Consider the following 26,673-nt stretch of genomic DNA (forward strand, 5'->3'; position numbering starts at 1 on the left):
TGGCCACCATCTCGTAAACAGCATTCGATTTTTTTGTGTCTCCTTGGCCTGTCAACATTTTCTTATTTAGGCAGCAGCTTGGTGGTTTTAGAGATGGATGAGTAGAGAAGTAGGAGATATTGGGATAGAAAAGGTTGTTCTTGGATGGAAGAGCTTGTAGGGGTGTTTTATGCCACCATTTATCCTTTCACTTTCAACCTGGTGTCTTGTCTTTGACCTATTCCGTCCTGAGTAGCACCTTAATACTTTATCATAAATGTATCTTATAAGTGAAGCGTCTTTAAGAATCTCTTTTATTATATTCTTCAGTTATAAAATCCTTTTATGTTTTTCATGTTCAACCTATAATCAATGGAAAAGACAATGTTAAACTTTTGAAAAAGTTGTCCCAGGACATCCTAAGGCGGGGCCGATTGTCACTGGTGTATATTTAACTAGAATATTAATGAAGAGAAAAGTCTCAGTATTATTGTGGTTAATGCAGTTCTTTAAAACTTCACAGCACAAAACAACATGTTTTACATTACTGCTTACCCCCTCGAAGGAAACGGTTGTTTTAAAGGGACATCGTGAGACCAATCTCATTATGTCCCACCATGGCAGCTCACATATCTCCCAGAAATCTGAAATGTTTCAAATACATCCAAATATTTCCACGGTGAGAATTTCCCTCTGTGGTGCTGCCAAGTCCCACTCCCGTCACAGAATGAGATTAATTATTTACCAAAGATCTGTGTTAATAACTAAAACAAATAATTTGCCACCTTTTGGATAGGCATCACAGACTATAAGCATGGATATTAGAAACCTTATTTTGTCATCAATGATTTCCTTTTTATAGGAGTAGTTTTTTTTTATTGTGTTTTTTTTTAATTGCCATCTTAGTATCCTTGCCCAACTCATTGGCCAGAGGAGATGGGTGATATTTAAGTTTGGGGCTGGAACAGAGTAGTGGGTGCTGCCAGGGCTCTGCCCCACACCCCCTGTGGCATTCACCTGCATCCCAGGAGCTTGCTTGCAGGAACACCTATGACTCTCTATTTGAGGCCTATTCTGGCTGCCAAAGCACTCTTGAGGTCTGTTGGGTAAAGCAGAAGTTCTAGAGGGTTCATTCCATGGAAGCAGCTCAACCAATGAAGGGTGAGGACTCGGTAGATAAAAGCCACAGCTTCCTGCCTCCTCGGGGTAACTCTGAGGAAGAATCCTTACTGCCTCCCAGTGTCCCTCAAGGGATCCAGCTCCAGGAACTCACTGGGTGGACAAAGCAACTTTTATGCTCCTTCCTTTCCTCACTCCAGTTCCCAACTCACCTTCCAACTACTCTACTGGCACTTCCCAGGATCTGCTTCTGAAGGAAGCCAGAAATCCTAGAAAAGGGTTCTGAATTAATTTTGAGATTCAAGAACACATCTGAGTTTTATTGAACCAGCCACAGCTTGTTATGAAGAAACTCTCTGCCTCTGCTTTTTTTTTAAAAGTTGACTTTAATTTTTAGAGCAATTTTACATTCACTATATGATTGCACTGAAAGTACAGAGAATTCTCATGTTCCCTGTACCCCCACACATACCCCCCCTTCCAGTGTCCCACATCAGAGAGGTACATTTGGTCAATCCACGAACCTACACTGTTGCATGAAGGTCACCCAAAGTCCACGGTAGATATCAGGGTTCATGCTTGGTGTTGTCTATTCTGTGGGTTTGTTACAATTCGAATGACAAGCACATACTATCCTTTTGGGCTTTCCTTAAGGATTGCATCCATTTTTTCAAACACTAAATTAATATTTAAATTTCACTCTAGCTCTCCATCTGAGCTGCTGCCAGTGGGAGTGCCTGGTGATAATTTGCTGCATTTCATCTGGGGTGCGTTGGGGGAGGGCAATCTCTGCAGGTTGCTGGGGGTGGCTGTGCATACCTAAGTGTCTAGGTATTGTCATATGTCTTGGGATCTTTAGTTGAAACCGGCTATGTAAATATTATCTATTATTATTACTAATAATTACCCGCAGCTGTAATGGTGATAAAGCTGTGCGCAGTAGTCCCAGATGTGAGCCTCCTGGGCCCGCGCGCTCAACGGCGATGTGAACTGCAGTGAACTTGTCTTGTCAGACTGCATCTCTGCGCAGAGAACAAAATCCCTGTTGCTCAGAGATGGTGGCCTGTTGTGCTTTACGGCAACTCAATCCTCATTTGCACTTCCGAGAAGTTGTTTCCCCACCTCTTTTCTTTTTTGAAAATGTAGAATGGAATAATCAGCTATAGTTCTTGGTGGGAGGTCCCCTGTGGTCTGCCCTAGATTTTCAATCTGGCTGTCAGGCCACACCAGATTGTAGATGGGGAGGGGTGTGTGTGTATGTGTGTGTGTGCATGCGTGTGTGTGTGTTTGCATTAGCAATTTCTTTTTTCTTTCATTTTTTTCCCCCTCTTTCCCCTTTTACTTTTTATCCCCTCTAAATCACAGTTCATGCAGCTGCATAGCTTCCAAAATTGTACGTCCTCCCTGCTGGGCTACAAGCAGTGAATTATCTCCCTGGGTTGAAAGGGAAAGTGTCAACCTGGGACTCAGGAGCCACAGCTAGATGTGTAGCTGAAAGTCACTAGCTGAAATCTCAACAAGTTTTAGGTGTGCGTTTGGGACACCGGCTGTGACGGTTAAAAGCAGTGTGAACGTATTCTCTCTTAAACATCCCTGTTTGTTTTAGTTAAAGCAATTTCCATGTGGTAATAATGTGTTTGTTGACTGATTCACCTTAACAATCATCTGTCTCTTTTACTGACTGGAAAGGCCCCACTGGCCACTCCACATCCAGCGTCCTGCCTGACACTTAAGGAATGCTTGGTGTTGATGAACACATGAATGAAAAATTCAAAGGAATCCTAACTATCCAGTGGCCTATTTTCTCATCCTGCAGATGAGAAGAACTAAAACTCAGTGGGGAAAATAATTTCTTTAAAGTTGTGGAGCTAAGAATCAATAAGACACCCTAGGGGAAGTGTTTTAAAATGACAACTTGCCATGGAAGTAGAAAATACATCATTTTCCTTCTGGTGGCAAACTGGGCAAGGTGTCTGTGTGCTGATGTGAGAATAGCCTGTAGAAACCCAGATGAGTTACCCACCCAGAGTGGTGTCTTATGCACAGCTCATGCCTTGCAACCACTGCCGGCAAGCTTACCGGGTGCACTGGCCATGTCACAGGATTTCAACGGTGGCACCTCCAGTTTGTTTTTCAACTCACTTTCCCACTGCGATTCCTTTCCAGCCAGCTGCCTGTTCTACCATCTGTCTTTCAAACAACAGCACCTTCAAGCAGCTACTGAGTCCCCCCGCAGTAATATTTTTATTGACTGCCTCCCTACCGGAAGTGAGGCCACAGTGTTCTGGCAAAGATTGGTTTCTATGAAACACAGTTGAAGAAGGGCTCACCAGTCTCTGGGTTGGAGCAACAGACATTGAAGGCTATTTTTGAAAAGCTGGAGGTGCACAAAAGGGAGAAGTAGTTTCCAGAAGGCCATTTTATTGGAGCAAGGTGGGGTTTCGTGCTTCAGATTAAGGACCAGGTGCCGAGGTTTAGAATACCAATTAGGGAAGGAAAAATGCATTGGCTGTTATTTCAGTCTGACAGACTCTGGACAGACACATAATAATGACATTGTTGTACCCGGAGGCCAGTTACATGCAGAGAACGTCAGTTCAGTTTTGGGAAGTCATCCTTCTTTTAAGGTGGATTTTATTTCCCCTTATGCAATGTTTTCCACCTCTGAAATATTTTAATAAATGCTTTTACAGATACCAATATGGCTGGTCAAGTAAATTGTCTACAGGTAGTGTTCATTCAGCCAAATTAAACAGGTTAAGATGGGACTTTTCATACTCTCCCCTATGGCAGTGTCCTTTGGGAATTTTGAAAAACAGTATTTCTCTGTTAAGTATCCCAATCCGATGAGAACATGGGAAGCATGTCAGAAGATTTACATTCTGAGAAACACACCTTTAGAAACAATCTTTTGGTTTTTCCCAGGGTTTGACCATTTGTAATTTAAATGTCTCCTCCGGTCCCCCAGGTCAGTTTTTCCTGCATTGACAATTAAACTTCTCACAGGAACATTTTTATCCTGTTTGTGTTTTTACATTCATTCAAATGAATAGTTCCATAATGGCTATCAATCAGTACAGTGGTTTTAGATAGATATAAATGTTATTATTTGGAACTTGAAGAAATGAACGTATAGGTGAGTCCAATATGGCCAAGATCATCTCACTGTATTTTTTCCCTTCTCTGTGACTGCAAGAATTGCTCCCTGAATGACCTCCATTTCCTTCCTGAGGCCTTTCAGAGCATTTTGGGGGGAAATGCCTCTTCCCATTTCAAGCAGAGCAGATCGTCTCAGAGGCCTGAGTACCTGTGTGTAAACTTCAGCACAAGCGATGCTCATTGCTGGGAAATTTTTGATCCTACAAAGGAGTTTGTGAAGATGGGGTGTGTGTGTGTGTGTGTGTGTATACACACGTGCGTGGATGAATCTTAACTCCTTTTGCATCTTGAGCAATGCAGAAACTGAAATGCCTAAGACGAGGTGGAGAGAGAGATCACAAAAGAGTTGGGCTCCTCTGAATAATGAACCCACTTTTTCCACAGCCCAATTGCAGGAACTTGAAGACCAGGAAAGTTTCCACCTGCGTGATGGAAAATGCCAAGCTGAAAGAGGAGTTCTCTGTTCCACCCCTGCTTGGTGGGAGGTCCTTCTGGTGGACACATCTTTCCTGGCAGAGAAAGGAAGAGCCAGAAATATGGCTTTTCAACTTTGTTATCAGCAGTTGTGTTGGGAAGCTCTGGTAGGTTTTGGTTTGGTTTTCAAATGCGTGATTAGCATCTCTCTAAGGTCAGAGAGAAAGCAGCTTGGAGGCAAGGGAAGAACAGATCTGACATAGCTGTCACTACCTCCCAAGGAGGCCCGAAAGGGCTTGGAAGTCCATCAAAGCAGGAATTCCCAAAGTGCATGGTCAGGAAACTTCTGAGGACAAAGTTTTGTTTGGAAAATAGGATTATAAAACGCCATTGACTGAATAACAGGATTCAGCTTGCCAGGATTTATATTGAATTGGAATGGCTTGTCAATGACTTCTTCCATTGTCCAGAAAAGTGAAATATCTCAGATGTGTCACATACATTTCAGAGGTAGGCACATGTCTGTTCCACGCACATGCCTCACCCCACTAGCTGGTTTGCTTTTGGGACCCTACAACTTATTACAGTGGCTTGCATGAAATGGAATGTAATGATATTTGTTGCGTGAAAAAATTACTGAAGTTATTAAAGTCCTGATGTTGCAACTTTCCTGGTTTAGAGTCAGCTGAGTCACCCTCAGGTCTTTGAGCTTCTCCTTTCTTCTCAGGTCTCCTACCAAAGCTCTGATAATTCGCTGTCCCTTTGTTGTTCAATACAGGAATCTGTAACCTTTACATCTCTGCAATTAGAAAGATAAACCCGATATTCCAGAACAATGGAAAACAATGGAGAGACCACACCACTTCTTTGGCATGATAGTGAAGCAGCTTTAGGGAAGGATCCTGTTAACTGAACTTGCACCAACTATTTGATAAACCAGTTACTGGAGACACTGCAGACAGATGCCTGGGGGAGAAACTCATCTGTGATGTGGTTTTGAGAACATTCTGGTTTTTCATGGTGTTTCCCCCTCTGAATTCCAATCGCACCTTCTTTGTACTTTTCTTATATCTTCTCACTTGGGAATGAACAAAGGGTTCAGGGTTGGGATGCCTGGATTCAATTTGCATCACTGCTCCCTTACCCATGAGGGTCCTTGGGAAAGTCACTTGCTGATATTGAGCTTCAAGGTTGTTCCTGATAAAATGGAGAAGATGAAACTCTTATTTTGTAGCATTTTTCTAAGTACTAAACAAGATAACAAATGAAAAAATACTTGTCAAGTCACAAAGCAACTTGCAAATATTAATTATAATGGTGCACCACATCTTATACTTTATTTTAGATATGCTTGCTAGATTGGTCATCTGCAAGAACAGGAAGCTATAGTGATATTTTTTTGTCTCCTCTAGTGAGTGGATTTATGTATAATAATTGAAGTATTGAATCAGTACACTGAGAGAATCAACATATTAACCAGCTTTACATAGAGCTATCTTCCTTTGCCAGTTCTGAGAAACTTGAAGTGATAAGGAGGGGCATTTAGAAGACCAGGAGGTTGGGGGCCTGAAGGGCTGAAGGAGATAGGAGGAGGAGGTGATACCAGAGGTCTAGGAAGGCATCTTTCATTCCTTCTTGCAGGGGAGGATGGGCCAGGAGTTTCCATGAGGTGCCCTTGAGCACATGTACCTTCTTTCGTGGCAGTGAAGCATGCATCGAAACTGGTTGTGAACACCAGCACTGGCTCAGGAACTCTAAGTTTAAAAGCCAAATGAATGGGGCCTCCTCCTGGGGGTGCAGTGGATTGAGCACAGCGCTGTGAAGCTGTCCGCAGCCTCTGCAGCATGGGTTCGATTCCTGGATGGCCAGGGAGACAAACACATGGTGCGGCAGATCTCTCCTGTCATGCCTGCTGCTCCCCTCAGCATTATTTTCTGTCTGTCTGCCTGTTCTGCTCCCCACTCTGTCTCTGGTGAATCCTCTCACCCTCCTGTGCCTCTGGCCTGTACCCCAGTTACTGTATAAATAAATAAAACTTAAAAAAAAAGCCAAATGAATGGAATGACACAAGGATTTGAAAGAAGCAAAGTGCTGGATCCCCATGGAAATTCGAAGGAGAAGTATAGGTCCTTCAGGTAAGGGCAGATGCTTATTATTCTGTCCAGCTGTGGATAATGGGGAGAGGAGGCATGGGAGATTTGAGGATATCACATTTATCTGACCGAGCCCCATCTACACATGGGGGCCAACTGTGTGTTTGGAAGATCTCGTGATTTAGGGAAATTCTTTGCGAGGCCACATCGGGAGGGTTTTTATTTAAATGAGGGTCAGCATGATCTATTAAAGTGTTGGTTGCTTAAATGTTCCTCATATCATGCAAAGCAACCAAGGGAGGGTTTAATCCTTGATGATAATCACTCCCTGAAGCTCTGGACTAGGCGTTGCTAGTTTTGCTAAAGCGTGTCCTGGCCCTGTCTGTCTGACCAGCCCTTTTCTCTTTCTCTTAAGTCTTGTTTCTGTATCTGCTGCATTATTCTTTGTGTCTAAGGCTGGCACCTCTGTCTGGGAGTTCTCTGGCTGTGGGTTTGGGTGTGGCTGCAAAGACAAAGATGAACATTACTCCTGGCTGCCTCCCAAGTGATTCTTCCAATGGCAGCAGAATAACACCTGTGGGAAAGTCATGGAAGGCTAAACAGGACCCAGCGGGGTTAAGTCTGTTTCAGTGCTTCCCTGTCCAAGCTTTCACTCCCCTCTGCACTAACTGTGTTCTTCTCCCGCAAGATAATCATGCTTGTTGGTTAGTCTCAAAGTTTAGAACTTTTCTTCATACTGTTGTTATACTTTCATGTTGCCATCATTTGTTGTGTTGTTCCTACATCTATTTGTGTATCAAACTAATGTCTTCTATCTTCATTTATAAGTCTTCCGTCTTGAGGATCATCTTTGGTTTGATTGTAGCTATCATAATGAGCATTTCAAGGGGAGTGACAAAGGCTTACTCATGATTGCATCCATGGGACCTAGAGATGGAGTTACTGTTCTGGTGCTACACATGGTCATTGCTCAATAAAGATTTGGGGGATAGGAAATTAAATAATGCCAGGCTTGTATGTGTGCCAGGAAAGTGAAAAATAGTGATCGTGAATCACAAATGGTGATTAAAGACCCAGATGGAAATTCAGAGGGGGGAGCCTACTGATGAGCTGAGATGAGTCTCTGCTTTGCTTTTGACTCTCTTATCTTTGACAGGAGCCACATTTCAACTGGTAACAAATCTAGGCTTGGGATCTCTAAGTTCTTTGAAGATAGAAAAGACACAACTAGTCAAACGTAGACTGAATAGCTGATGTCTTTGGGAAACCAAGAAGGTTGTCCAGGAGTCCATGTGAAGCATTGGATCTGTGTTGGGCAACCTTTCCAGAGTTTCTTTGCTGATTTAGTAATTCCCTCCTCAGCTGTGTATTTCCTCCTAGTAAATCTGCCTCCCCCCTCTAATAAATCTGCTCATTATGTGGTGTACACATAGTTCTTTTAGTTTCTGACTGACTCAATTACTCCTTAGAACATTGTATAATTTCTATGGTGAGTTGTTATTGCTTTGAGACACAAACTGGAACTTATTTGCACGCCTACCCTCTCAATGCTACAGCCATCCTGACACCATAGCACTAACTCATGACCTAAGTGTATTTTTTTTTAACAGTCTCATCATGCTGAGGTCAGCTTCACCTTACTCTGAGAACTATGCTCTCCTTTACCTCAGAATTTAAGGGACAGATTAGACCCTGAACAGGATAAAGGGAATCTTGCAAACCTGGCCCTTGTCATCTCTGTGTCCAGAAATGACATTGAAGGGTTGAAGCAAAAACTCACATCTACAGGCCTCCCCAGTGGCATAGCGGTTGAGCGCTGGGTTGCAAAGCTGCCTGCAGCTTCTGCAGCGCCGGTTCGATCCCCGGCCACCAGACAAGGGTCCCACATGGTGCACAGACCTCTCCTGCTGCCTGGTGCTCCCCTCAGCAGTGCACTTCGTCACTCTGCTCTCCCCTCTGGCTCTGGTGAATTCTCTCACCCTCCTGTGCTTCTGACTGTACCCAGTGCTTGTATAAATAAATAAATAAATCTTTAAAAAAAACCCAAAAAACTCACATCTATGATGAGAGTCGATAATAGGGATTAAAAGAGCACTGTTGTAAGGAAATATTTTCTGAGGTTATTCGAGGCAGTTTACTCTACACTAATTAATAACAAAGAAATTAGAGCTCACAAATGTCTGCATTTTGATCAGTTTGAATTGAGTTAGACCAGTTCAGTTTGGCCTATGTTAGCTGAGCTCTTACTGTAAACCCAGACAATTTACTAGACACTCAGTAGGCAGAGCTAGGTGACACAGGTCAGTCTTCAAAAAATTCACCAGTATGAAGGATGAAGAACTCCACACTTAACCCTTAAAATGGATCTGAAAGAATCCAAGTTTCAGGCCACATGTATAGCACAGGCACTATAATTGTTCCTTTTATTGATTATTCATTATTAACATTATATAAACTAATTATTGCAATGTCAGATTCAGAACTTTTTTTTGCCTATTTTCCTATTGCCACGATATATCGTCTCTTCTCTCTTTACTACTCTTTTGAGTTTATTTCCCTTTCTCAGGTTCAACTTAAATCTCAACTGTTTTCTAACTGGCTGAGGCTTTTTCAAACTGGCTGAGGTCCTTCTCCAACTGAAAACATTGATTTGTCTGACTGTGCTTTGGCTCTTAGCATGTATTTTGTTGTAATTATCTTTCATCTCTGTTCTTCCCTTAGCCGTCCGAGAAACCCAATTGTAGCCACATTGCCTATTCTTTTGAGTTCTTTGAGTATCTAGCCTAGAATCTTGCACATGGTGAGCAGTTAATAAAGAGCTCCTATTTGTTCATTGATTTTGCTTTTTCCTATGCAAGGTGTTGGCTACCTATGTTAATTAATGCCCAAATCAAAACATGTGAGACCTACATGTGCTGGTCTAGGAAAAATAAAAATCAAAGAAAACCCTTGAAATCTGAGAGTCTAAACCCTCATCTTGATAAGGGAAGGAACAATTTTATGAGCTCCGTCATTATTCAGGATCTTGGCTTCCCCTTCGTGAATTGGCACTGTCCCACGACCACAAAAAAGTTTGTTTACTTCTTAGGACCCTGGGCTGGGGGCACAATGCAATGCCACTCTCCCTTGCCTGCTTTTGTCATTTTTCATATTTGACTATTGAATTTGAGCCAAATAAAATGTTCTTTGCAAAAAAGTTAAAAACAAAACAATCACTGAAAAGACCTTCCTTGACTAGAAACAACCCCGTGTTTCTTGTTTGGTTTTAACATCCAGATTGGCAAGTTCCTGGTTTATCAGAGCTTGACTGTTCACTGCAGCATCTTATTGGATCAATTAAAATGGTACAGAAAAGTTGTGGCAGTGGAGTGAGGCTGAGAGTTTCCTGGGAACCATTTAAGATACTTGGCAGTTTATGCCAAACAGGCCTAGGCCATATGTAGGCAAATAACCATGCATTAAATACATTTCAAATCTCCAAGTAATCTCTCTTGGATATCTGTTTTCTTTTGTTTCCAAAAACACAAAGAGTCAGTACGACTGAGCATAAATCATCTTAAATTGCTCAGGGTGACATAATGTAGGTCAAGGTCCAGTGCCCTGCGAAGATGGAATCCAGTGTAGCAGGAATCTCCAACGGACCTCAGCTTCCTGTGTGTCTTTTGGTCCGTGTAAGCTTTTTCTGATAGCTGCTTTAAGTTTAGAGCTTCTCCAAGCTGAATATATATTTGATAACCTACAAAGAACCTTCCTTTTTAGGTTGTTGAGGAGAGAAAGAAATAGGAAAACCTGACCACTCTTTTTAGCATAGACCCTTTGTCCATATCCTTACTTTGGGAATCCTTTCAGACTTGGAAATCAGTGGATTAGAATGCTAGTGCTATTCCTTTTTTTTAAGGGGAAAAAAAACTTTCTTGGGGCTAGAGGCAATGGAATTTATTTGTGGCCAGAGATAATCCTTTTCATAGAAAGAACGAACTACAAATAATTCCCAGCCTTGAGCATGCTTATCTCTTATTGAATTCCCACCCATTTTTTCATGTTAAACATCATATTTTTTATTGAGAAGTATATTTGCTTTTCTAGTGATTCTCTCCTGTGTTATTGTTTTTTGTATTTTGAGATTCAGGTTTCCTATCTGGAGGGGACTTGGGTCATTCCCAAACTCATTCACAGTATAGAAGAAAGATCTCAGTTCAGGTTAAACTGCATTTGCTTGCCCACAAATTAACATTTGCATTTGCTTCGTAGCCAGTCTTCATTTCTTGGAAAGTATTTTTCACACATGCTGAGCCTTGGTGGGAAAATATAAACTCCTGGCTTTGAAGGATGCCATGTATGCAAATGTGAAAACGTGGTAGGATAAAATATATCTTCTACTGGGCCAAAGTTGGCTTTATAATTTCACATTTCAGCTGGCATCCATGGCTTTCACAATTCTGAAAAAATGTGAGTAGAGTAGTGCTGGGTGCAGCTTAATAGTAATCTTACCTGTGTAGATGTACAATCTGAATCATCCAGACTTTGATCCCCCACTGTAATTCAGTAGGAGTTTTGGGTCTCAATGTTCCTTACATTTCACCTGTCAGGAAGGAGCTCAAATGTTTCTGATGGGATACTCTTCCATCGCTGCTGTGCTATTAATGCTTCTTCCAAGAAGAAAGGAATGGAATCCAGAAGTGGGGTGTGATGCGGTGGAAGTGATTGTTGTGCTCTTAATTTCTTCTGAACTTAACTAAACTACTCAAAATGTAGAAAAGTGAAAATAACTATTATTAAATATTTTAAGGTAGTCAGGTCTTTTCAAAAGACAAAAATGACCACACAAAAACTTCGAGTTCTACATGGTTCTCACAGGAACTCCTAACAAGTGACTGAAATTCATGGGTCTGACTATAGGGAGTCTTGGCAAAATAATTAAGTGTTACAAAGTTCATTTAAGCAATACAAAATGAACAAACAAAACCAGAGAGCCAATTCTGAAATGAGGAGAGAATATTTTTACTCTATCAGAATGATTGTTCTGGTCACTACCCATGAGCCTCTAAAATTTCTATATTTTTAGGACTGTGTGTGTTGCATGTGAATTATTGTCAAAATTGGGCATTGAATGTTGATCTAGGCCCTGGAGCCCAGATAATTATATTTTCATCTACATGTCCTGGGTTAGCAAAGCAGATGTGTCTGCACGGGGTCTATCTAGATTAGTGATATAACTTAGGAATGTGCCTAACATCATGCCTGGCTCATAGCAAGCAGTGAATGCAATAGTTACTGCTGCATTTTAGAAAAAAAAAAAATCCTTGTCATGCAGAAGCACATATTCAAGTAATCAGAAAAGAGACATACAACTGTTACGAATGATACAAGCAGCATGTAATTATGCATTTATATTTAGAGCATGGTCAGACTGAGCTTTAGTGGTCCAGAGAAGGGAGATCTCAATATGGACTTTGGCAGTGACAAAGGTCTTGTGGAGCAGAAAGGACCTGACCAAGTGGGGAACGCTGGGACAGGCAGAGAAGGAAAATGTGACATTAAGGGTAAGAAATTGACGTAGTGTGATGAGGGGCAATGAGACCAGATGTCAGTAGGTAGTGATTTCGATTTGCTCTCTGGATAGCAGATAGCCAAAGAGAACAGTATTTTCCTTCCATGGTTAGTCATATTAGACATTTTTTCCCCTTGAATAGGAAAGTGGAGCTGGGCTATCACTTTGCAGAGGCTGAGGTACCAACTTGCCCACCAACAATGGTTTAAATGGAGCAGCTCTCCTGGTCACATAAACAAAGGCAAGATATTGGAAGGAGATTCCTTGTGTAGATTTCCCAGAATTTCTGTCTGTTGTCTGGGTCATAGAATTGATATTCCAAGTGCAAGTTAAATCTCTTCCATTCATGAACAGAAGTTAAATGCTACTCCTTTAGATAACTCATTTAAAAATGGGGTATTCCAGAACACACACTTTTTATTTTATATGGGAAAATATTTCGTACCCACAGCATAGGGTCGGATATCATAAAAGATATTTGTTCAGAGTTTAATTATTGCATACAAGACTCCAGCAGAGTAATTGCAAAGTCTTTTTGAATGACTGAATATTCAGTTTTCTGTGCCCACAGCTGTCTATTCTTATGCTTTATGGAGGCCTTCCATTCTTCTATTTGTTGAAGATATAAAACCACATCTCAAAACCCATGTAAAAATACTATAAAAAGCATACATGATTAATAGAACATTTTCTACATTAACTGTCTTAACCAATTCTATTAAAAGAAATTTTAAAGAATATCTCCCCCCTTTTTTCTCCTTCCAAGTTTTAGGGGGTGCTCCAAATATGGAATCCTTCTGTCAGAATTCCCTCAGATTGACAGGGTGGCTTTATGATCACGATATAAAAAGACAGAGGTTTCTCCTGTCCCCCCACGACCCAAACCCAAATTGTTGTGTTAACCATTTTACAACTGAAAATGTGCTCAAGGCCTTGGTATACTTAAAAAACGGAGGGAGTGCATTTTATTCAAGATCATATCCATTTAAAAAAATTGCAGGAAACAGTCAGGGTGACTTTGTTGCCACATGTACTCATTGTTTGGGGTTTTCCCCTTTCAGTGGCTGCTCTGTTTGAGGATCCCCTTCTCTCTGTCTCAGAGTTTTGCCTCCACGGTCCTTCCACGCTGACCCTTTTCCAGATTTCACTTAACTTAGACTAAAATGAAATGACAACATAACTGAGGCAGTGACGGTCAGATTTCAAAAAACAATACAGCACGTTGATGAGAAACAATCACCAGAAAGCAAGCACTTGTAAGAAGCCCAAGATAAAAGAATCTTATTTTCTTGGCAAGCCCCATAGAGGTTCTGCAATGACGAATGATATGACTGTTATCTTGACACCATACTCTCCCATGTTGAAACTGTTTATGAGAAACAAACATCATATGAAAAACAGATTGCCAGACACCAAGTAAATCACTATAAAGGGTAGTGAGTCAAGTATTGCCAGTTTTACCCACATTGTCATTGTTATGATGTAACACATTCTTTGAGACTGATATTGTCTCCAAATTTGGGCACAAAAACCCCTCTTGATCAGTTGACTGAAATTCCCTACCATATAATGTGTCACACACACACACACACACACACACATTCACACTACACAGAGAGGGACAGATTTGGACACACAACTCAAGGACAACCTGGAAAGGATGAAATATTAAAAAGGTGTGCAGGGATTATACAAACTGTAAATTTCAGCCCTTGACCAGGCAATAAACCCAGTAATCCTCTAAGCTCTGCTAGCAATGATTAATAAACAGTGGGTGTGCTAAACATATGGAAAAATCATCCCATCTGGACCATTTAAAACTAGGACATAGACTTTATCTTTGTTTATTTCATCCTTAGCTAAAAGGCTTATTATGAATTGCAATAATCCAAGAAGCCAACCATGGAAGACAGACAAACTCTTTAGATAAAACCAAAAAAGCAAGTTCTGTAACCGAGGACCAGATGTATTTTTGGGTTTAGCCCTTGTACATATTTAGCAGAGCTTTTCAAGTGGTGAAGATTTGCATGTTTGTTTTGCAATACTAATGAATATGTTTTTGATTTACATTTTAGAAAATGGAAACTTTTATCTTCTTGGGGCTTTGTAACTTAATGACTTCCAGAGGGTGGTTTGGTGTCCTCTTTTAACCCTTCACCACGAGAAACATATCTCTTTCAGAGGCACAGTGCTCTATCTTGCTGAATAAAACCTTAATGTGGTTCTGCCTTTTGTTGCCGGAATGGCAAGGGTTGAAGAGCTTTTGACTTTCAATCTAGTGAAAACATATGTAAATGGCAAATTATTTTTAAACTAGCTTTAATGTGAATCTTGGGGGTATAAAGAATGACTCCACAGATGATATTTATATTAGATGAATAAGGACAACTTTTTTGGAAAAACATTGCTTTAAGAGGTAGGATCTTGAGTATTGGTTCAATTTCCTCGGAGATAAAGATTGTTTTAGGAGGATGAGGAACATGTCTTACTGGATTTTTTTTACTTCTGGAAGATATCCTTAGGAGCAGTTCTTTCTTCCTTTATGTTTCTTTGAAGATGTTAACGTGGAAAAATAAGTAAACATATTTCCCCCCCAAGACTTCCTTTGTATGTAATTTGGATTGGACAAGGACCTTATCAGAAATGGAAAAATTTATCCTTGAGGGATAACAGAGTATTTTGGAATAAGAGATAACTAGAGCTTTGAACTCTCATTATTTGACAAATTAGTCCAAAGAGATAGCTTTTCTTCCAAATTCTTCCAGTAGTTTTTAAAAATAGAATATGATAGAATAAGAAGTATGCCCTAAATGCCTGTGTTGGGGCCATGAAATCTTTTAAACGCTTAACTTTCTGGGACAAACAAGTGAAGGTGTAATATCACACTGAGCATGAAATGGGGGATGTTTTACATTAGTTCTACAGTGATTAGCTGTGTTGAGGTTCAATGAGAATGTGCTAGTGAAGGTCCAGTGTTTGCATGATAAGGAGCCCAGTGGTGTTTTTATTATGTAATTTCTGAAAGGCTTGTGATCAAGAGTCCCTAAGCCCTATTCTTCACATGGGAAATCATTTCATCCCTAGAGAATATTTTTCCCACCCAGACTCTGTTAGTAACTAGTTTTAACTTTCCAGAACAGTTTTATAGTGTTGTATTAAAATTGGATACATATTTGCTATGAGTTCTTGGTTAGCAGGCATTTTCTAACATAATTTCCTTAAATCAAAAAAGGTTGAAATGTGGTATAAGAATTCCTTTACTTCTCCTTAAAATTATTTCAAAACTTTCAGTCCTAGCTTTTTAGCTCTTACAGGAAAAATTACCTAAGTATATTTTTAAGGTAGACCATTTCCTTATTATTCAGAATCGGAGTTTAGAAGGATGCATTTTTTAATGTGGTCTTAGCTTATTAGTTCTTCTTTTTAAATTATTCATTAATAAATTAGATCTCAATTTGTCCTTCCTCTTTCTCTATGATAAAGACTTAATTGTGAGCACTGTGTCCTTGCTCTTTTATCTGCACAAAATATCTGCAAGTAGATCTTATTATAAAGGAGGAAACTATAGCTCTGAGAAGCTGCCTAATCTGTTTAAGGTCATAGAGTCAGGTAAATACAGTGTTAGGATTAAAATTTAGATCTTTCTGTTTCCTCAGATGATTTTCATTGAAACATTAATCTCCATTCTCTTGGTGTTCCCTAAAATCAATGTGTCCAGGTTCCTGGTTATGTTGAATAGTGTAAATCTAGTTGGCACAGAAAACCATTGCTGATGGGATTGTTAAATGAATGTTTCAGGAGCAGCTAGTGAGAGAGTTTGGGGGGAAAAAATAGAAAGCCCAGCACAAACAGAAGTGGGACAGTGGAGCAATTGTCCCTGACTTTCACAGAGGGTGTGCTGAGACTCCTTTGATGGCAGTTATGGGCCCTTTCCCTAGAAAATTCCATACACATAAACATTTGCTAAAATTTTTGGAACTTTGCTGACCTGTAGATGCTACCCAGATTGGTGGATTCTGGGGTGTGTCCTTGGTCTTAGCTTTTGGTGCTCTAAAGCTTGGTCCATAGGCCAGCGGCATTCACCATCTATGGAATCTTTTACAAGAGAAGAATCTCAGGTCTCAACCCATTCAAATCTGCATTTGAATGATTCCCGAGCATGTTAAAGTAGGAGAAACATTGGTCGAGGTAAGTGGCAGCCAAGTAGAAAGAAGAGATGGGGAAGTTTCAAGAGGCAGAGGGAAGGGTAGTGAATATTACAGATGAGCAGGAAGACTCGGGAGAGGACAAAAACTCAGGTTATTAGGAAGTAAGGGGATGACTGGAGGCTGATCATGGGCTTGTGACCTGTGGACATTCCTCACTGTTAGTCATGAGGCTTTAGATAGGGGACACTTGCAAGCCTTGTCCGATTCTTCTTATTAACAATCTACAATTGGATCAATGACTACAGCAGTTTTCCCACAACAGTGATTAAAAAATTAGTTTAAAAACAGGAGGTAGATGGGAAATGATAAAATTGTAGATTTAAGACTATTGCCCAGTCACATAAATTATTCAATTTTGGATTTGTTGGATCCTCTTAAATCAGCAAAGCTAAGGATAAGTTTCACATCATCTGGAAGAGTGGCTTGAGCTCTCTTCCTTCATTCAAGTTTCTGGGTCGATGTCCACATACCCATCGTAGTTTCTGGTTTATCCCACAAGCTCTCGAAGACAGTTTCAGTGTCTTATATATCATAGGCATTCAGAACCTTTTTAGCAGGACTGAAATGTTTATGGATTTTTCTGTGGGGACTGCCTGGCAAGGTTCCTCATGGAATTGACATCATCAGAACTCTTAATTAGAACTCAGTTCACCTGACCCAAAATGAGAAACTGAGTCATATAAAAGGTGGCCATAGAGATGATTTTGCTGTTAAGTGGTCTTACTCACTTTTATTTGGTGACCTTTTAAGCATGTGTGGCTTTAGCCAAGTATCAATTAACTGTGTTAGCCTAAAGACCCTTTGAGGTATGATAGCACACGCGAATTCCTATAGCCCATGAATGGCACCAGTGTTCTGTCTGGAACACTTCTTGGGTGGGAAAAGTGCTTGAGCCCCATAAAGTAATATGACTAAGCAAGGTAAAGTATCTCTGGTTAAACTATTTCTAGGTGCAATGGATTTCTGGGGAAGACAAGCAGGGTTTTCAGTAAGAAAGTCGTTTAGTGCACATCCACTGAGAATTGGCTATATGGCAAGCCTCATGTGGGTGATGGGCCTGCAGCTCTGACAAGGAGGTGTTCCCCATCACTGAGGAATTTGCAGTCAAGTGGAATAAATGCTGTACGAGGGAAAGCAGAGAGTGCCATAAAAGCATAAAGAAAGTGCTTCTACCCAAATTTGATGGAAAAGTGAGGCGAGCTTCCTGGAAGGAATGAAAGAAAGTGAAGAAAGTGACTTAGAAGCTCTTATTTGAAGGGGTGCCCAGGCAGAGGGAATGGTAGGCTATGACGTGAGAGAAAGGATGATACTGTCAGAGAACAGGAAACCTACCAGCACCATTAGCGCCTGCCTGGGGATATAGAGTAAAATCTTAGGAGATGTTTTAAGTCATCTAGTCTAAGCCATCCATCATGTCTTAAGGAATGATTACTCATTGTTTCTTGACCAACTGTGATGGAAGCTTCCCAAACAAGTCCATTGTTCTTTTAACAGCTATAACGAAGTCCTTGCTGATGAAGAAATGAAATCCACCTTCTGCTTCTTAGCATTGGTCCTGTTTTGTCACCAGGGCAATTTGAAGCTTCTGCAGTGGTTAAGAGTTACTGGTCAATGATACCTGCTATCCTTTAGGGGATTGAACACTGAAGGAGACAAGGCAGAATCAAATTGGACCAGTCACACATGTAGCAAATCCTCGGACCTCATGCATTAAAATCCTACAACAGCCTTCAACTGCAGTTTTCTATAAGTTCTCTGTCAATCATAATATTTCATGGGGCATAAAGGTGGAGGCCAAATATTTGACTTAAAGAACCCACCTTATTAAGATTATATTAAGGATTCAATTTTGTGCAAGCTTTCCTGTGAATTTTTTCCCTTCTCATCCACCAGGTCTCATACCAAGCCACTGTTGTGCTGGCTTGAATTGTCAGCACACCTGTACTTTTTTAATGATTATAGCTAAACCTCAGTGCCAGCTGGAGAGGAAGGTCACATTTCATGGTGGTGTAATTGGAGAACTGTTTCTTAGGAATAGAGGTAGCAGCGCCTTGTTGGAAAGTTTGAGAACATAGACCTATTCAAAAGCCACTTACATTTGGTAGTGAATCATTTCTTAAATATCTGATTGGACCTTGATTTTTATTGTAACTGCTCCCCTTTGTAGCTAGAGGATTAAGCTAGATGTCAGAATTAGGTATGTCCAGAAATCAAGGTAGAATCTTGGTTGTAAGAGAGGAAAGAGTTGCAGGTAATTGGGTCCAGTGTGTAATACGGTTCTATAATACACTTTCACACCTCCTCCATAAATGATGGAAAGGATGATTTTCCTTAGCAAGTAACCTTGAATCATCTTTATTAGTTAAAGTTATATTTGTAGTTCAAGTAATAAAAAAAGTAACTCATTTATTTCTATGGCCAGCCTGTTCCCTAATGCAATATGTTGACGGAAGGCAGACATGGCTAAGCATTGTCATAGTGCCTTTAGAATTTAAAAGCATGTTCTTAAAAGAGAAAAAATATGGAGATAGATAGATAGATAGATAGATAGACAGATATAGATATACACTCACAGTGCTTAAATTCTAGAAATGAAGTTGATTTAAAAGGCGATGGAGTGACATCTAAAAGAAGAAAAATGCATGGCTTTTTGAGTTGAGAAAATTTTAGTTTCATTTGCAGCAGCTCAGTGAAAATATCCAAGATCTAATCTTAAAATAAAACTTGGCTCTAAGAGACATGTGTAATAAATTAGCAGATTAAAGTTGTTTACACCTTTGGCATTTTTAATCTCATACTTCTGCTTTAAATAGCTTTCCTGGCAATTATATACTGTTTTTTTTTCACTCTATAATTCTAAAAGTTGCATGTTGGACATATTTTTGATATTTTTCTCTATCATTTCTTTCTCTGTCTCTGTCTCTAAGATGATTATTAGTTGATGATAATAACTAATATTCTCATTGATGTTTGACTTAGATATCATATGAATAGCTATAGTATTTAGTAAAACTATTTATTTCCTGTTTCTTTAGAAAATGCTTTCATAAGATGTTACTTTGGTATTTTGAAATAATGACTATTTAAATTAATTCAACATATTTAAAGAAATACTTATGTGGGCTTCCAGTGAGTTAAGCATATTGCTACATCTTACAGTGGATTTCAAACTGAGAGACACATTCTGCAAGTCCACCGGGGTTACACAATTTTGGAGACAATGCAGGACAGATATTCAAAGACCCTAGAAAGACCATGAATGCAATTCAAAGAGAATTCTGAGAATTCAAGGGGCGGGGGCGGAAGGTGATATCATCATGTGCTAAAAATATAAGATTCTTCATCTTATTAGTACATACCCATCAGATTATTTTTTTAAGACTTGTCTTTTTTTATATTTTATTTTATATATTTTTTATATCATTTTTCATTTTTGCACAATGTATGCTTTTTCATCTTGGTTATAGTCCCCATACTATTGACCTCCCCTATAGGGGGTCTGATTTCCTTGCTTTTAAAAATCTCTATATGCTTCCTTGAAAATAATAAGAGCTTTATGGAGGTATATTGATATACCATAACATTCACTCATTTAAACATACATATATTCATGTGTTCCTTATGTGTATGTTTGCATGGATACACGTGTGTGCATGGATACACGTATGCGTGCTCAATGATATGTGTGTGAATATGTGCCTGTGTGGGGACACAGGCATTAGACTAATTAAAATCTGGACTGCACTGATCTCCTTGCAGCTCTCTCTAGCAATGGGTGTTTTCCTCCCTCATCTCTCATGTTGCAGGGCCTGGGGATATGGGAGGGTGGCTTCCTGTGCACCATTTCTGTACAGAGATCATTCATTTTCCCTCGTCCTGAAGCCCCTGCAATTTTGGCCTCAGACAACTTTGTCTTACCACCCTCTTTGTTATAGTTTCTATAACCCCCTGGGTCACTCCTGCCTTTGTTGAACCTCTTGACTTACTATCACTGCTGCTCCCTTTTAAAAATATCCAGATGGTACATGCAACACCTTCCTCAGCTCCTTCCTCCAGTGATTTAGTTCCAGCACTGTTCCTCTGACTCATTCCCTCAATCATTGCCCCCCCATGATTATACTTTATACTAGAGTCTACGTTTTGTGCAACCTGCCCAAAATTTCAGTTTCGAGCAGCCCCACCATCTGACTACCATTCCTCGAAGTGTCATTCCTCTTGTAACTTGACTATCATTCCTGGAACTCTCTGGGTTCTGCAACCAATTGACCCATTACCTGTCCCTCCCTCCTAATCCTGCTACAACTCATCCATTCTACCACCTTTCCCTCATCTTCCCTTCAACCACATTATTGCTCCTGCTAACTTAGATACTATGCTCAGTCATTATAGCCATCACTGTGTGCCTCTCACCCCTCTTGCTTCTTTGCGCTCACCTGGCAATTCTCCAGTCTTGGTTAGATCCAGCTTTCTGCCTATTCTGTGCTTGCAGCTATACACTGAAAGTGGCTGGAAAACACAGACACAAACATGATGACTGGTCTTATTGTTAAATGTATGCTCATGAGCCCTTTGAGGATATCTATGTTTCCAGTTATCATACTATGTTTTCTTAATTTATTCACTGTGCTCTTCTGGACAACCAGATTATATCCTTTCTTTTCTTTTCAAACCTTCAGTAAATGCCTCTATTTCATTCGCACTAACTTTGCTTCTCATTTTTGCTGAAAACATAAAAACAATCAAAAGATATCCTGCCTTATACTACCAGCATCACATTTACCTCCCCTTCAGCATCTATCCTGCTACGTTCCCACCCCTGTTGTTACCATGTAGAGGAAGTATCTTTGCTCAAATCTAAGGAAGACTTACCCATATGGGTAATGGAGTCTATATCTTCCTCCTCTTCTCAAGAATATCGTGCCAGCAATTTCCTTTCTTATTAATTTTTCTCCTCTCCTGATTGTTCTAACCAACACACAACTACACTGTTATTTTTCCAATCAAAGTCTCCATAATGTCACAGAAACTGTTTTCTTCAAAGTTTCCAATGACCCCACCCTGCTAACTCCATTGGTCAAGGCCAATGCTTGTGCTTGACTTGTCAAAAGCATTAGACAGAGGCTTTCTTCTCCTTGGAATTGTTTCTTCAGTTGACTTCCAGGACACTGCACATTTCTGGTCTCTCCACATCGCTGGCAGCTCCTTCTGTTTCCTTTGCAGGTTGCTTGTTATCTCCCCAACATCTAATGGGCTTAGCTTTTGATTCTCTTCTCTTTTTCCACTTGCATCCACTCTTGCTGTGCTCATCTAGTTTTATGACTTTAAATATTGTCAATATGCTGATAACTCTTAAATCTGTATCTCCCACTGTGACCTCTCTATGAACTCTAGGTTTGTATGTTTAACTGTCCTTTGGTCTCTCCGTGTGTGTGTGTGCGTGTGTGTATTAGGGTCTTAAATGAAACACCCCTCAAAGGGCACTACTGATCTGTACTTCAAAGCTGCTACACCCTCAGTCTCTCCCATCTCAGTCACTAGCAACTCTACCCTTTCAGTTCATCCAGACAAAATGCTTAGAATTATCTTCTGCTTGCCTTTCTCTCAGACCCCACATCCAGTCTGTCAGCAAACATTATTGGTGCTTGGTTATTATATATTGGTGTTCCTAATGCCTCTGAAGGTGACCGTTCAAACCACCAATATTCTTTGGCTAAATTGTTGCAACAATCTTCAAACTCATGTCTGCTTCTACTCACCTCCCTTTAGTCTCTTCTGAGATTCTTTTAAATTCTAAGGTGATGTTGCTCCTATTAACTTGTAGGTGGTCCCTCCCAGCACATGGTTTTCCAAAGATGAACTCTTTCCCCACATTTTCCTGAGGGCTTGTAGGGTAAATGGTTTGGTAAATGGTTTTCAGGCTTTTCTGCCCTCCCACTTTAGGATCGCCCTGCCTGATGGGGCACCTGCAGCTGTTACATTGTTGTAAGATGACTTGTTTAGTGCTGTGGGCCATCGCAGGAGTATTGAGAGAGTCACCAAGAGAAGCAGAGATAGGAGAGAGAAGGAGAGAAAGGCCAGAGAAGCCCAGAGGGAAGACTTGCCTGGGGCCTGGAGGCCTTCTGGCCCCCTGCCTGCCATGTACCTGGTTGCTGCAATGCATGCAAAATTCAATAAAAGCCTGAGAAAGCCGCCCAGGGCTCCACTACTCTCGTCTACCCAGTCTTCTGGGATCCTAGATCTCCTGCTCTGTGGCCTTCCTGCTCCTACTGGGTAGAATGGAAAGGCTGACTTCTTCGGTGGACTGAAAGAACATGTAGACCCTAAAGTAGGGGCATGAAAAGTCCCTTTCTGCCCTCCCCCACTCCACCAAAGTGACTTGAGTAGAGCTTAGGGCGAGAAGAGAATGTGTCCAAAAGAGAAGCTTTGCTTTCCTGTAGAGTGGCTGATACATGCAAGTGGGCTCCTGTTCAAAAGACCAACCCAAGCCCTCCCTCTAACTCAGGACATACCCCCACCTCTCTGGGCACTCAAAGTTTGTCACGCTTTCACAAGTCTTTTCTTGCAGTTGTAAAATAAAGCTTCTTTATGGTGGTGGGGGAAGGGAAGGAGACGTAATTCATTTTTACAAAATGCTCTGAAATTCTTGCATGAAAGGTGCTAAACATGCAAACTGTTAGATTTTATTTTTAAATTGTGCAAGCTATATATTTTCTCCATTAAATGTTCACTTGCCAGTTATCCTCTTTCTGCCTGAAAAATAAAATCAAATTGTAGATTATCCCATACTAAGACACATTTGAAATGTAAAGAAAAAAATATCATTCTTCCTTGTCAGATGCAATGCTTCCAATTATTTAAAGGGTAATATTGGCCATAATGGCTTCCACAACTTCATTCCCAATATAAGTACCATTCAGTTCTAGACCACTGTCTCTGAATCAAATAATAACATAAAATTAGAGCATAGGATTAGGGCAAGCAACTTGCCTGGCTAAGTTGCTTAACTTCTCCAAAGTCAAAAATGCCTCTCTTTCTATCTTCTGTAAATCATCTTAATATACTTTAATTTAAAAAGAGCCGTCCTCCATTGGTGAGAAAATTAGTCCCCCTTTTCAACACTCTTATTACCTCCTTCCTGTAAAGAAAGTCCTGTGGTCCCAGTTAATCCATCTTGCTGCTTCTGGGCATTTCTTCCTTGTTAAGTCATCCACTAGACCCTGCCCAGAGCATGATCACCCTTTGAGATGAAATTGGCTCCTTTACGAGTCTGGGCTTCCCAATAAGACAGACCTGACTTTCAGTCCATTCACTGTCACCTGTTATATGGAAGATCTTGGCAAGTTACTTAATTGCTCTGAACTTCAGTTTCCTCTGCTGTTAAGTAGAGATAATACATGCCTTATAGGGTTGCTTAAAGATTAGTGCACTTCAACTAGAGCCCACTGGGAAAACACTTTAACCAGTTGGGTTTATTGCTTGTTGCTGCAGAGGAGAATATACACTAAAGGTCACAGTGGGGTGTTTCAGTAAGAGGGTGTTAGAAAGAACCTATTATAGATTTTGGGCTTTGGGAGAGTGATTTGGGGAAGAGCTCACTCTAGAGACCATCACAGAGCAGAGGCCATTCTCTGTGCATCAATCTTGAATGTAGGAAATGGAGACTAGCACAAATATAAAGCTGTAATTGGTAAATAAGTAGCAGTTATTCATTCAGGGAAGAGCAGGGAGTAATGGGCATTTAGGAAAGAGAGGGAGTATTGGGCATTTTTAAGAAGGCACAGGGACCCTGATTTTGTCAATGTGTGGGAAAATTTATGAAGCGGTTTTGCCTCGTCTCTCTCATTTTATCACACTCTCAGTTACCTTGTCTGAGGCTGGTGTTCTGTGAGGTGGTTTATGTCTAATAGGAGAAAAACTAAGCCTCACTGAGAGTACCAGGCCAACTTCTGAATATCAGAGACTTCTTTATTTCTCTTTTTTTAAACATTAATCCTTGGCACAGCATCTAACACCTCCCCTCCACCTAACCCCCTGCCCAAACTCAATACATAGTGGCAATTCTCATCGTAAAAATCTAAATTACACACTCAGCCTTCTCAATTCCAGAATAAATAATTCCAATTCCTTCACCTGAGCCTCAGGGTACTGGAGGGTAATAAAGATAACTGGTATTTCTTTAAACTTTATGCCAGCATCATACTAAACACTTTAAATGGAAGATCGTATGTAATCTTTACCACAATCTGATGAGAAAAGTATTATTACTTTTCCGATTCCATGGATGAGGAAGGAGACTGAGATTTAGTGAGGTGAGGAGATTTCCCCAAGGTGTCTGTCTTTCTCTTTCTCTTTGTGTCTGTCTGTCTGTCTGTCTCTCTCTCTCTCTCACACACACACCCCCTACACCACACAAAAATAAGTAAGGGAAGGAAAAGTCCACTCCCCAGAAGTCTTTCTTTAGAAAGACTGTTGTTTCCTGACTCATTGTGGATGCTCTAATCCAGGGCTTCTTTAACATGAATTACATTTCTTATTCATCATCTGAACTACAATTAACATTGCATACCTTGCTTTTGTTTTAGAAAAATCCCATATCCATTAGCTGATAGCAGCAAAGCAAGGGGCTTTCATTCAGGACTGCTAAATTAATGCCTTCAGCATTAATTGAAAGACAAATCTGGTATAGTTTTAAATTGGAATATTTTTTTAATCTTCTCTTTGGACTAGAGGAGAATGGCAATCCTAAATGGTGAATTCAAAACACATTATGGTCCCTGTGCTACTTTTTTAAAAATGAGCTTACAATGTTCAAGCATAATAGTTTTTGGAATTTTAACAAAATGGCAACACAAGGCAATATGTACCAGGCTGGAATTGGCATTTGCTCGGCCTTATTATAATGTTGCTGTATCAACATTCAGTTGATGGGAATTCAAGTCTCTGGCATTCGTAATTAACATGCATTATAGCTGCCTCTTAGAGTTCTTTGTGGAAATAGAGATCTTTGCTGTAGTACAAATTGGAAGAAGAGAATTAAAATGTCGTGAGGATACACTGTGTGCCAGGAATTGCCCTAGGTATATTACGTTATCTCATTTATTGTTCATAACTTGGAGGAGGCGAGAGCTGTTTGAGGTTCAAGCCACCATCCTCTCACCCTGGGTTACTGCATTATTAGCTTTTTAATTGTGCTTCTTTACTTTCATTTTTGCCCTCATATGGCTAGTCTAAATGCTTAAATTACCTTGTAAAATTGTAATTCAAAACTCATCGCCTCCCTACTTAAACACTTTCAATGGCTTTCCATTGCGCTTGGAATAAAATCCAAATTCTTTACCATGACTACACACCTATTTGACTCAACTCCTTAATGCTCATCTGTTGTTGTATAGCCAGCCACGCTCCCATTGGCTCCCTGTGCTGCCTTCTTTCATTTTTCTAAAACTTCGAGTTTGTTTTTATTCAGGACCTTTACACTTGCTATTTCCTCGGCCTGGATCTGTCTGCCCTGTTTCTTCTGTGGACTGCTGCTTACCAATCACTGTCCAGCACAAATGCAATTTTTTTTTCAGTGAAATCTCCTGTGATTATAGAATTTATAGTAGTTCACCATTTCCAACCAATCATTATCCAAGACACTGCCATGGTTTCTTCATAGCACTGCTCCCAACTGAAATTGTTTTGTTGGTTCATTTCCTTACCCGATTATTGATTCTTTTTCTGTTTTGGGAAGAAAGTTCCATGAATGCAAGAGCTTTGTCTTCTTGTTCACCACTGTGTCTCTGGAGCCTAGTTTAGTGTTGAGTGAATGAATATGTATTTTTACAGATAGGAAAACTGAACACTATGTCATGTATTAATCACAACAATAGTAACCACAAACACCATCTATTGATTGTGTAGCCAGACGCTACACAAGAACTTTAAAATATTATTTCAGTTCTTCATTTAACGACCCCTGAGGTAGGTACAGTAATCCTATGCTCTAATTCTATATTATTATTTGATTTAGAGACAGTGGTCTATAACTGAATGGTACTTATATTGGGAAAGAAGCTTAAACCTAGAATGGAAACAGAGTCCAGCTTATACAGCATATCATGCTGATCGGATTTTACTGTCGCAAATGAGAATCCCACAATATGTCAGG

Source organism: Talpa occidentalis, unplaced genomic scaffold, assembly GCF_014898055.3.
Source record: "Talpa occidentalis isolate TD23 unplaced genomic scaffold, MPIMG_talOcc4v2.1, whole genome shotgun sequence".
In the NCBI taxonomy this organism is placed as follows: Eukaryota; Metazoa; Chordata; class Mammalia; order Eulipotyphla; family Talpidae; genus Talpa; species Talpa occidentalis.